The sequence below is a fragment of the Oryctolagus cuniculus genome, chromosome 14, assembly GCF_051225735.1.
Source record: "Oryctolagus cuniculus isolate XC-2025 breed Fujian yellow rabbit chromosome 14, ASM5122573v1, whole genome shotgun sequence".
In the NCBI taxonomy this organism is placed as follows: domain Eukaryota; kingdom Metazoa; phylum Chordata; class Mammalia; order Lagomorpha; family Leporidae; genus Oryctolagus; species Oryctolagus cuniculus.
In genome coordinates this window covers 79,860,450-79,873,404 of record NC_142880.1, presented here as the reverse complement: position 1 = coordinate 79,873,404, position 12,955 = coordinate 79,860,450, and the positions used below count along the sequence as shown (strand labels likewise).

Sequence of the window (12,955 nt, the reverse complement as noted above, 5' to 3'; positions counted from 1 at the left end):
ATGTTAACAATCATGTCAAATAATGAGTAGCAAATTTCATTTAACTTCTAGAAACACACAGCTGAGGATATGAGAGGGTCTCGGGCTGAGGGTCTCGCGAAGACGTGAGATTAGTCCTGGTGAAGGAACGTAACCTGTTCAGTTCTTCATATAGGGCCATGCCTTAATATAGTGCACCGTGCTTGCCGTAGGATGTAAAAGCCATGATTGTAAGAGATTTGAATCAAGCATGAACTGAAGTAAATTTCACATTACTTATAAATGGTGTGTTCACAGTTTTCTGGAAAGATCGTATCTGTTTCTAGAAACAGTTGCAAGCTTTATTTTTACATGTATAAAAATAAGGAGAGCTGGTGGTGCTAATCTACCTCTGGTTTGTTCTGACAAAGCCCAGCCTGGGGTCTGTGCATGCCTCATGGCACTGGCCGGCCAATGCCCACGTGTGAGATGAGTTCATGCAACCGCTAAGACGTTGCTCGGCTGCTGGTCGTGATGGGGAAAGAGCTTTGATCTTATTGTGTGCTGTCCAATGTAATCATATCAGTGCTAAAATCTTGAGGTGGAGGGGGCTGTCGCACTGAGTAGAAACGATAAAGATCAAGGTCAGCAAGGAAAGACAAAGTTGGTCCTTGATCCACAAGCTAACTGGCACGCGACTGTATTTGTTTGAGCTAGTCATCTGGTGGGCGATGGGAAAGGGCCAAAAGAAGGGACGCTGTAAGCTGGCAGGGGATCCCATCTGCGCCAGCGGACGTTTCTGGGAAGGGCTGGGTAGTGAACACCTTAGCCCTTTGTGTTACACTCAGCTTTCTGTATCACTCAGCTCCGCTAGTGTCCATAGACACTTGTCCATAGACAATACTCATTTGTAATGCATGAACGCACTGCGTTTCAACAAAACTTTAGTTGTGAAAAGAATCAGGTGCAGCTTTCCAACCCCTGCTTTAGCTCCCTTGATCTTCGATAATTTTTAAATAGATTGGCTCCCTTCGGATGTTGATATACAGGTGGTCTAAATAGGAATGAAATGGTATTGGGCTGCAGTCTAGAAGATGGAAACTTCTTGAAGGCTTTGATGAACATCAACACTAGAGGGCACACAAGGGTATTTTTAAAGTTCAGGACTTTTAAAAGCAGAACGTTACCGTCATGACAAACTGCCTCAAGTGGAGAGATGTGACCTCAGTGGGCATAATTTGTCTGAAATGGCAGCCCACTGCTTCTGGGACCTCACGGGCCATGAGACCTCCAGTGGTTGACCAACTCTGTGTAGCTCTAATTAAAGACATATGTCTCTTTTTCTTTTTCCTCTTTCTATTTTTTTTAAATTGCTTTTGACCTTTTCATAAAATAAGTACATATATGGTTAGGTTCTTTTTTATCCTATAAGTGAAGAGTTATTTTTTCTTGCTCTAAGTTCTGACTAATTTTCATGTAGTGAAATCTTTTGTATTTTGTTGATGGTAAAATACTCTAGTGTTATTTTGAGTTATCTTTTTCTAATCTTTTCAAAAGTCTTAAAGAAATAATATGCACATATGTGGTTTATTATATTGATGTTTGATCTAATTTGATGGTTTTATTCCAGAAAAATGGTTAAAAATCATCTGGAGCCCTAAGCTTCCAAATACTGTGTCTTCATCTAGTGGGTGCACTCATAAGTATTGGATAATGGAAATAATTTAATATTTTAAAAAGATTTATGTACAAAGATGATCACTGCAAAAGAACTACAATATTGAGAACTTAGATGTGTTCTGACTCTTGCATGTAAACTAATATTTAAACAAATGTTGATGTTAGAACCAGCCAAAAGAATCTTATCCACCATTAAAAATAATATTTTTCAAATAACCTGAAATGATATGGGGAAGTGTTTATAGTAAAATGTGAAGTACAAAACACATTCCAAAATCACATACACTAAAATCTCAAGTGAATATTAAAATTAGATGCATAAATACTCGTATAAAATGAAGAAAATGAGTCAGATGAACAAGTTACTTCTTGGTATAGGTGAAACTTATTTTTTCTTTTTACGTTTCTGCAATTTCTAAATTTTCTATCGTGGCTATTCATCACTTTGTCATAAAAAAACAAATGTTACCCAAACAGAAACCAGTTTCAGCATTTTTGCACCACTTTTTTGGGAATATGACTCTTAGGGCAGTGCTTGTAAAAGTCAGCAGATTATAAGAAAAATGGTTACTTTACGCATCAGAAAATCCATTTCAGTGAATTACTGATTGTTAGGCAGATGTATCAAGAGCCACCTCTTTATCCCCAAGGCAGTTGTGTTGGGTTCGGTGCTGTGCAGCTAACTGGCCAGGCCCCCCGGGCTATCAGAGATCACAGGGCTACAGAAGGAGAAGCAGGAGACCTAGGGCCTGCTACAAGGCAAGTGATGCTGACATTTAACACAGAGCCTTCCTGTTGGCTCCCTTGGCTGTGGTAAAACAGGGCACGCCTCACACACGCACGTGCACACACACACACACACACACACAGTTTTGCTTGTCCTTTTTTCCTTCAAAATCTGCCTTCTTTCCTTACCTTTCCCTATAAAAAGATGTGTGTGAAGAGGAACTTAGGGACAGGCAGTAGGAGGGAGACCGGAGGATACTAAATTGGACTTTGCCCTGAGCACAGACTTCCATAGGAATGGTTTGGCAAGAAATGTTAGAAGAAATCCCATCAATAACATGAACAAAAGGACTCCGGGCATGTGGCACAAAGCGAAAGCATGCACTGGTTTCAGTTCAGTTTTTCTTTTTTTTAGCGTCATGAGTTGTCTTTACAAGCAATAGGTTTTTTCTCGTGTTGTGTATTTTTTAACAGTGTCCTCAGAGCTTTAATCTCCAGTTCCTAGAAGGGTGAGAACTAGGTTCAAACATTTGCTGGACAAATAGTTTGGAGAACTGAGTGAAAAGACAGAAATGAGACTGGCTGATTGCATCAGACAGAACCTTCACTCCTCTCTGTGCATTTTCTCTTCACTTCAAAATGTTGGACCACGTTGGCTTAGAATATAAAACAGCAGATTCAAGCAGTCCTTTGGAGGGAGGGAAGTATCATCTTCTTAGAACTTTATCCATGAACTGCATGAAATGTTATTTTTATATTAATAGAAATTTAAAAGTCAAATTTTAAAAAGATATTTTAACAACCTAAAGTTTGCTAGTTGATATCCTCGAGTCCTCATTGCTGCTTTATGTATATGAAATGTTCTCCGACATACCAAGGTGCCAGTAAAGCTGTGAGAATTTAAGCATCAGCTGTTGTCCATTGGCTAAGGGGGAAATGGATGACTTGGCTTATCCAAGCTAATCAGCAATGGAAATAGAGAAGCCTGAAATTCTTTCTGGAACAAAACAGAATTTAGAGCAAAATAATGGAACGTCCCTGGAGTCTTTGAAGGAGTTCCAGGGATTCATAGCATCCCTGTCTTTGTCTCTGGTTGGGCTGGACAGTCGCAGGGATGGGTGAACCCTGGAAGGCCAGAGCTCATGAGTGCGAGTATACAGCATGCCTTCTTCATGACACTCCTTAGAGAAAGAAAAGATGCAGTATTCATTACCCCTAGATAAGACACAAATCAGAGACCTCAGAAATCCTTGCTAATCACTACACCTGCTTGGCTGTGTTTAGTCCCCTTTACTTGTGCCTGTATCTACCCAGATAACCCTTGGTCTACTCCTGCCCAACCTTATCTTTGTTCAGCACGCTGGTTATTAATTCTCAGATAACCTGAAGCAGAATGGGTTTGAACCTTACACACTTTCTATGTTAACTTTCACATTCAGGTCAAAAGACTTTTTTGTTTTTTAAGATTTATTTATTTGAAAGTCAGAGTTTACAGAGACACAGAGAGAGAGAGAGAGATCCTCCATCTGCTGGTTCACTCCCTAAATGCCCACAACAGCAGGGGCTGGGCCAGGCCCAAACAAGGAGACAGGTGCTTCATCTGGGTCTCCCCTGTAGGTAAGCGGGGACCCACGTGCCTGGGCCATCATCTGCTCCCTCCCGGGCTGTGCATTATCAGGAAGCTGGATTGGAAGCAGAGCAGCTGGGTCTGGGAAGCAGGCAGTCTGAGGGAAGATGCAGGCATCCCACGTGGCAGCCTAACTGGCTGTGCACAATACCTAGCCCTACCAGCGTGGCAGAGTGTGAAGACTATGTAATCACATGGCAGTCTAAGCATTGCTGAAAAGGCCCTGATAGTGGCACCTGCCGGTATTCTGGACTAGGAAACTGTGGGGAGGACGGGTGGAATGCACAGCTCTGTCTCCCTGGCTTCTGTCTTCCCTGCTCCAGCCCCTGTGGATAGAATCAAAGTAGTAATTGTTTGGAGATTCTTGCTCAGTAACCTTTGATAACTGCGCGCTTTGAACCGAAGCCAAAGTCCCAGCCCAGTGCAGGATTCAAGCTTTGTCTTCATAGCCCAGCCTCAACCTGTCTTTCCTCCCTTCTCCTAACTCCCATTGTTCATAACAGTCTCTCCTCTGAACAATGACGGTTTTCCCTGCCTTCGTGGTTCAAGCTTCCGAAGAGCAGGGACTGCATGTCCTTGCTCTAAGGCAGACCAGTTACACTAACTAGTAACCAGTGAGTTAGTACACTAAGCAGATATATACTGAACCCTCTCCACTGCCAGGCCGATTTCTAGTTGCTGGTTAAGCAGCAGTGAACAAATTGGACTCTCCTCTCTAAAGGTACTTATTTTTTGGTGGAGAATCTACATGCTACAAAACATATGGAATACACAAATAGAGACAAAATGTATAGTGTATCATGATGATAAGTTCTGTGAAGGCAGTGAATGTGAGGCAAGCAAATACTGACCGAAGGGTGATTTTAGATGGAGGTCAGGGAGCTCTGTTTGCTCAGCATCAGTTAAATCTTAAGAACATGAATGAAACATGCAGATTCCTGAAGGAAGAGTATGGCAGGTGAGAAGGTAGCTGGTGCAAAGGTCCTGAGGTAGGAATAGGCACATTGTGTTCTAGGTAAGGAAGACCAGTGAGTATGGAACCCAGGGAGCAAGGGAAAGAGTGGGAGGAGAAGAGGTCAGAGAGAGAGGCGAGGGCTGTTGTAAGCCATGAGAGGAAGTTTGGATTGTATCCCCCATGAAGTCAGAAGTTAGTCATGGGTTTTTGTTTTGTTTTGTTTTGTTTTTGACAGGCAGAGTGGACAGTGAGAGAGAGACAGAGAGAAAGGTCTTTCTTTACCGTTGGTTCACCCTCCAATGGCTACTGTGGCCGGCGCACCGCGCTGATCCAAAGGCAGGAGCCAGGTGCTTCTCCTGGTCTCCCATGGGGTGCAGGGCCCAAGCACTTGGGCCATCCTCCACTGCACTCCCTGGCCACAGCAGAGAGCTGGCCTGGAAGAGGGGCAACCGGGACAGAAACTGGCGCCCCGACCGGGACTAGAACCGGGTGTGCCGGCGCCGCAAGGCGGAGGATTAGCCTAGTGAGCTGCGGCGCCTGCCCTAGTCATGGGTTTTGATCAGAGAAATGACGGACATTTCATAGAATCATTCTGAGTGCTCTGTGAGGACTTGGGGCAGGTGTAGAGGCAGGGACGATGGTTTAGGTGGCTCAGCAGTCATCTCAGCAACAAATAGTGGAGACCTGAACCGGCTGGGGACAGTGGAAGTGGTGAAAAGCGACCAGACTCAGGCTACTTTTTGGAAACAGAGCTGAGTACTGCAGGATGCGTTTTAGCATGGAGAAAAGTGGGTGAAGATTCAAAGGTCTGGGCCTGAGCAAATTGAAAACTAGCGTTTTTATTTGCTGAGCTGGTGGAAGATGAGGGAGGTGGAGGTTCAGTTGTGGGGAGGTTCCTTTTGAAAATCTTAAGTTGGAGAGGCTGGTGTGTGGCCAAACTCTGAGCTTCGCCCCGTTTCCCCGTGGCCACCCCAGAGTTCACCTGTGGCTATACAAGGCGGTTCCCGTGCGCTCAGCCGCCTTCTCATTTCTGACACCAGTGCTTTCCCCAGGATGAGGGAGCTTGCTTAAAGCTTGTATGGAGTATGCGCAGACAGAGCTGGGCCAGCGTTGGTGCTCAGATACCCCACGTTCCACGTTCTTCTGGGGACAATCACATGACATGTGTAGGCACCCTCAGTAGGTCCCTAGGAAGACTGAGCCCCGTTGGTCCCCAGCGGTAACTTGAATTCCTAGAATGCACTCCCTGCCTCCTCCTGAAATTAACTACCCATGCATCAATGTTTTACACACCAATGTGGAAACATTGCACGGGGCGTGGGTGTGGGAGCGGGGCCCAATTGTGATGTAGTGGATAAAGCTGCTGCCTGTGACACTGACATCCCATATGGGCACCAGTTCAGCTCCCAGCTGCTCCACTTCTGGTCTGGCTCTCTGCTATGGCCTGGGAAAGCAGCTGAAGGTGGCCCGAGTCCTTGAGCCCCTGTACCTATGTAGCAGACCTAGAAGGAGCTGCAGGCTCCTGGCTTTGGCCTGGAGCAGCCAAAGCTGCCAAAGCAGCCAAAGCAACAGCTCCAGCTGTTGCAGCCATCTGGGGAGAGAACCAGCAGATGGAAGGCCTCTCTGTTTCTTCCCCTACCCTTTTCTGTAACTCTCCCTTTCAAATAAATATAAATAAATCTTACGAAAAAGAAAGCATTGCACGAAGCCTGGATTTAGGTAGATTCCTGCACAGCTGGTTTTCTACCTTTTCTGCCTCATATTATCTCTTCCACTTGAACTCACAGGTGTTCCTCATGGGTAATCTGAGCTCACAGCAAAGACCATGATAGAATTTCCAGATAGTAGTAGCTTGAAAAGTGATGACAATTTGGTTGCAAGGGAGGTCTTAGGACTCGTGAGTCTGTATTTGCATAGGGAGCCCACTGGTTTTACTTTCCATATATCATTCTTTGGGGGTGGTTTTGGAAAAAAATCTAGTGGGGGTTATAGAAAGGAACCCCAAACCAATCTTTGGTGCTGTCATTTTTTTTAAAAGATTTATTTATTTATTTGAAAGGCACTGTGACAGAGAGAGGGGGAGAAATTTCATCTGCAGGCTCACTGCCCAAGTAGCCCCAACAGCCAGAACAGGCCTAGGTTGAAGTCAGGAGCCGGGAACTCCACATACATCCCCCACTTGGTGGCAGGAGCCCAGTCACTTGGGCCATCATCCACTGCCTTCCCAGGTGCATTAGCGGGGAATGGCATGAGAAGCAGAGCAGCCAGGACTGGCACTCAGTTGTGGGATACCAGCTCCCCAGGCAGCAGCTTAACCCTGTGCGCCACGACACTGGCCCCGTCAGAACTTTTTAATAATGGTTTGTATTAAGCCACACTTTATAATGCTCTGCTGGCTCAAGATTCAGAGCATTTTTTTTATGATGACTGGAGTAGCAAAGTGAATAGAGGTGAATGAAACCCTCCTTAACAAGGTAGGGTAGCCACCAACAGGCCAAGTGAAGACTGCACCCACTTGCTAATCCATTGTTCAACTGAATGTGAGAACAAACCATTTTCTCTTGTGTCAGTACAGCAGATAAAGCTTGTCTCTTGCCTATATGTGATTACATTCCACAGTAATTTCTCCTTTGCAGGAAGCATCTAGAATGTGGGGTTTCCTGCTAAACAGTTATCCAGGTAATTGCAAATCAGTGAAATCATCTACATGAACTGAGATTTTAGTTCCAATGAGAGAGCTGATCCAAGCACGTGAAAGATGCCCCTGATGTTCACCCTATGCAATGGTTCTGTTGTCAACAGTGGCTCCCTTGGCACTCTTCAGCATGCTAACGTTTCATTGGTAAATGTCTCCATAGTTTTAAGATGCATGGACAACATTCGACTTTTCATACAGTCCTCAGTTTTCAGTGTTCAATATTCATTTAACAAGGAGCGAGTTTCACAGTGCTGGGGACAGGGATGGGGATTTCCTGACTTAGCTCTTGACAAAACATGGTCATTAATGATACATGTAGAGAATGTATGTCAACATTCAGTGATAGGGTTGGTTGCATATCAAGTCTCTGTGTAGTCCACTCCTTCATATGCATCTCCGTTAGGCTTGGAAGTCAGTTATGCACAGATGAAAATGAATCATCATGTGCCCTGAATGGCCGGGAGACACTCTTGGCTCTTCCTTGGGGTGAAGGTACAGTCCGAAAAGCTTGTCTTCACGAGAGAGCTCTCTGCCCGCATCCAGCTCTTTGTCAAAGGAATTTCTTTGCAGACTGGCACACAGTGGGATTCTGAAAATCTGTAAAGAGCTGGACTTCTTTCTCTCTTCTACTTTCCCATCATTCCTCTCTGGAACGTAGACCGCTCTGCCCTTGCAAGTGTGTATCTTCAGACTGCATCATACTGGTTCTAATCTGGCCTTGAATCCTGTCATCATAGATGCCACCTGATGTGCATGCCTCTAGAACCTCCACGTCCATCTCTGGCCCCTGAGATTCTCTGCAACATGTAAAATAATTGCTAGTCGTATTTAATTTAATATGCTTTCAAAAGTCCCTACTTACGTGCTTTGGTGGAAATATAATCAACTAAAAACCTAAAATTCCTGATGGCAAAGAAGCAGCTGAATTACTCAAGTTTTTTTTAGTAACATGTATTTACTTTCATCTGATTATGAAAGTAATCTTAACTTACTGTAGAAAATATGAGGGAATTTCAAGATGGTCATGGAAAGTGGAATTGGCAGAGAAGTTTATTTTGGTGCGAAAAGTTTTTGAAATCCGTGTCTAGTTTTTCATAACACACATTTTCCATAGCTTTTTGAGGTCTCCTCATATGAATGTTATGGGCAACAATGTTTAAAAGCACCTACATCCTATTATCCAGAAATAATGCTGTCAATGTTTTGGTGAATATTTTAATTACTAGATTTCCCCTGATGAATGCTTTTCAGGAGAATAGATTCTACTCAATCTTAGCAATTGTGTAACACACTTCTTAACAAAGTATTAGCCCTACTATCTTCTAGAAATGGTACTATACATTGCTCTATTGGCTGTTTTCACAACAGCTGCTTTAATGAGGTTGTACTGGGATGGTAAGTGCACACCCTTTAATGCACCTGCAAGCTGGTTGGTGCTGAGACACTGTGCAGCCCTTGGAGCACCTGAGAGCACCATGCCTTCCTTTAGGCTTCTGCGGTACCTCCTCCTCCTTGGCTGACTATCTTTTCAAGTACACAACCCCAAATGTAGGATCAGAGTGTCCAGTAATCATTTCTGTGACTTCTTCAGTTTCATGGAGACTAAAATTAGATTCCCTCTGTCACTCTTGTGACAGCATCCGACCTTGACCTGCATTTCAAATTTCTGAGAAGGTACCAGGCACACTCGGACAAGGTACATCAGAAATAATAGATGAGAGAGCGCGTCATTGATGTTGTCATGTTTTGCTTCAAGTATTAGAAAAGTAGAATGTCTTCCCTATGACCAGCTGGACCTAACACTTGCTTCTGGTGCAAAAATAAAATTGAAAAAGTCCATTAATACCCATCTTCCAGGAACCTTTTGGAGATTCCTTCTTATAATGCTCATTTAAAAATATAGCCAAAGAAAACAAAGTAAAATCCACAGAAAAATCAGAAGGTTCTCATTTATTGAGCTGTTTCTTGATTTATAGACTTTATGAGATGTTTTAGACAGTATCAGTATGTGGAGAAGGCCCAATCATCCTATGTGCTTGACTGATTCATAATTTATCCAGAATTTCCCTGAATCAAACAATTCAGAAAAACTATTTACTTAGGACTCAGCCACAATAAAACCTGAGGGTTGACTGACACTGTTGATCATCTAATTGGATTTTTCTAATTCATGATATCTGAGTATACCTTTAAAAATTATTTTTGATCATTATTTTGTTAGTAAGATTTAGGAATTCCAGTTTATTTTGTATTTTACATTGAATATGAACACATTGTCTTTGCCTATACAAAATCTACCCTTTAAAATGGACTCAAGAAGAAAACAGAGACTTAAAATTTATCTTCAGTCTAAGGCACAACTTGCAAATATTTTTTCCAATAAATCTCATTTTAATAGTACAGTTCTTAGCACTCAGGTCCAATATGACAACCACCTGTTAAGAAACAGTTTTTCGTTGTAAGAACCAAAATGGTTATAACACAGGTATACACAGTAAAATTCAACTTTTCTGTATTTTTAAAAATGTTCACAATGCAGTTCTGGGGGGAAAAATCTCTTTGATGTGACAAGAACTATATTCCAGGTTTTTTCTCTAAAATAAGTTTTCTGTTTGTGATTTAGACATGTGTCAGCTCCCACGGGGCGCTCTTCTGGGGCAGTGAGCACCGTTGGTTTGTTTTGTTGAGGAAAAGTGTGCGACCCCGGGTGACAGGGAGGTTCAGCTGGGTGAGATTCTTTCTGGGTCACAAACGTGTAGGAAGGCTCCAAGTCCTGTCCTTGGTACCCTGAGCTACCCACCTCTCATTCAGACCCACACTGGACCTAAGAGGAGAACTGCCTCTCATACACCCTTCCCACCTTAATGGGATATTAAGGATTGACCCCTGGAGGTCAATTCGGTATTTCCCCTGGGCCTGTACTACAGACGGTGTTTCACCAAAGCCATTTCCTTTGATTTGTTTTCAACGTTGATGATCTGAAAAATCATCTTCTTGATTAAATGCATTCTTCATCACTAGGAGCTCAAGTCATTTTCTATTTCTGTATTTTATATTACTTAATTTTGGGCAGTTTTTAAAAGTGAAGCCTAGTCTAATTTCTTGTAAACCTTGATTTTCAGTTTTCAATTTGTTGGGCTCTAACCTCTTTGGGTGAGAATGGTGTTCAGGGCAAGCAGCACATAACAGATGCCTAATCTATATTTATCAATGGTAGAAAAATAAAGAAAAGAAGGGAAGGATAGTAGGAAGGAAGGAAGAAATGAGAGAGGGAAGGAAGGTGGGATGGTTTAGCCACTGAACAAAATTCCACATAGAAACTGGCTTACTAAGCTATATCTTTTAGGTCTGTTCATTTCAAGGAATTTTAGGACATACTTAGAGTGACTCTTGGAATATTTACAAAAATACTTGCTGCCCCCAAAATTTCATTACCTAGTGTTCAATAGTGTTTTAAAAAGTTGAAGTTATAATTTTGGTTTTTATGGCAGTCTGTTTTATTTCCTAATATAAATTCAATCCCTTAGGAATGATCTATAATTTACGTATCAAACAAAAATAGGTCAAATTTAAATCAGAATTTTACTCTAAATGATTTCTGTGTGATAGCAGGATCAGCAAAAGAGCAGTCATGACTTCTCAAATTTACTTCCATTGATTTTAAAGATTTATTTATTTATTTGAAAGTCAGAGTTACAGAGAGAGAGAGAGAGAGAGAAACAAAGAGATCTTCCATCTGCTGGTTCACTCCCCAAAATGTCTGTATTGGCCCAGGGCTGGGCTGGGCCAAAGCCAGGAACCAGGATCCAAGATCCAGGAGCTTCTTCTTGGTCTGCCATGTAGGTGTGCAGACCCAAGCCCTTGGACCACCTCCCAGGGATTTCCCAGGCCATTAACAGGGAGCTGGACAGGTGCTTCCATGTTTTTAGGTAGTACTTACAATAAAGGGCACCTGGAACTCAGACATGGCTTGTTCTGTGCAGTTTGGAGGTCAGCTGGAGTTTTCATCACGGCCCTGTTGCTACCAGAGGTAGCTGCTCGGAGGTGCTTGTCTTTGCACAAGACAGAATTCAGACACTGACAGAGAGCAAAGGTAAGCAAGGCAGCAATGGTTCGTGAAGAGAAATACACCCGATAGATCAGGCTGGGTCTCAGGAAAGAACTGAATGCCCAGTCTATATTTTCAGGTTGGAGTTTTCATGGACATAAGGGGGGGACCCCCATTTCTCCTCTCCTCCCCTCCTCCCTCTTCTGGGAAATCACCAGGTGAGGGGGTTTCTGGATGTGGAGGTCCTGAAAATCTCCCCAGGCCCTCAGCAGCACAGTGTTATGGGAACTAGCAGCCCCCTTGGTGCAGGGCAGGGAGTGGGCTGCACCCCATCTAACAGGGTTATTGAACAAGAGCAACTACGTTAGACGCAGTTGCTGGGCTGCTTCCAGGGCTTGTTTCCTTGCACAGAAATTCATCTCTTTAAAAATTCCCAATTTCTTCCCATTTTCTTTGGCCCCTCTGACCCATAAATGCCAATGTCTACCTTGCTGCCTTAACACCATTACCTTCCACTTACCAAACTTGGGAACGGTCACTTAACTGTTCTGAGTCAAAAGACATATCATTAGTGGCAGCATTGGAAGCCAAAAGCAGAACCTGCCTTATTACTTTGTTAATGGCCTAACCATGTGAGTGTTATAAATTTCTTAGGTGGCTTTCAGAGGCAGCTGAAAATGGCACCCCAAGATTTATGTATCTTGTTACCAAAAAATGAGTCACAAAAGTAAATGGCTTTCTTTTACTGCTATTCAACCCCCCACGCCAGGCTTCTGTTTTAGCCTCTACTAACTTGCTAGTGTTGGGTGAGTGGACAGACGTGTGACTGTAATTCTCATCAATGCTGAATATTCTGAGGAACGGTGCAGGACGCTGCGCGGTGACACTGTGACTTCTCACACCGCTCCTTGCACCTGCCGCCTCACTCTTGCCTCTGGGACTCTCCGAGAATCACCACGGAGCCCGTTGAGCCGCTGCAGAAGCCTTAGTCCAGTCCCAGGATCACAGACCAATCTTGTCCCTAGAATGAGGAATTTAAAGAGCTTGGGGGAACCAGCTAGAAGGGAGACGAGATTTGGGTCAGATGAAGCTAACTTGGACTCGGGCCTCTGCCATATGGTAATGTTTTGGTGTCAGCCAAGTTTCTTAACCTCTCTGAGTCTCAGAAGATGGAGGCACCAATTCCTCCTCCAGTGATCATCTAAAACTTCCTCTGTGACTTAAGGTTCCAAGGAAAGGGACCTGACCTCTTTTATTCCTACA

The 12,955-nt window shown here is 43.5% G+C and overlaps 1 protein-coding gene across 19 annotated transcripts in view; it reads left to right on the top strand.

Moving 5' to 3' along the window:
• Nucleotides 1-12,955, top strand: part of PDE4D (phosphodiesterase 4D) — a 1,644,269-nt gene that overhangs the window by 1,250,000 nt on the left and 381,314 nt on the right. For 4 of the 19 annotated variants that reach the window (XM_008262252.5, XM_089313194.1, XM_089313196.1 and 1 more), the window contains exon 1: nucleotides 5,106-12,955. This exon is cut by the window's right edge and continues 7,270 nt beyond it. The exons of the other annotated variants lie outside the window; for them this stretch is intronic. The gene's annotated coding sequence lies outside the window, so the exon portion shown is untranslated. Of the gene's footprint in view, nucleotides 1-5,105 lie in introns of those variants that run through there. 19 annotated transcript variants of the gene reach the window in all.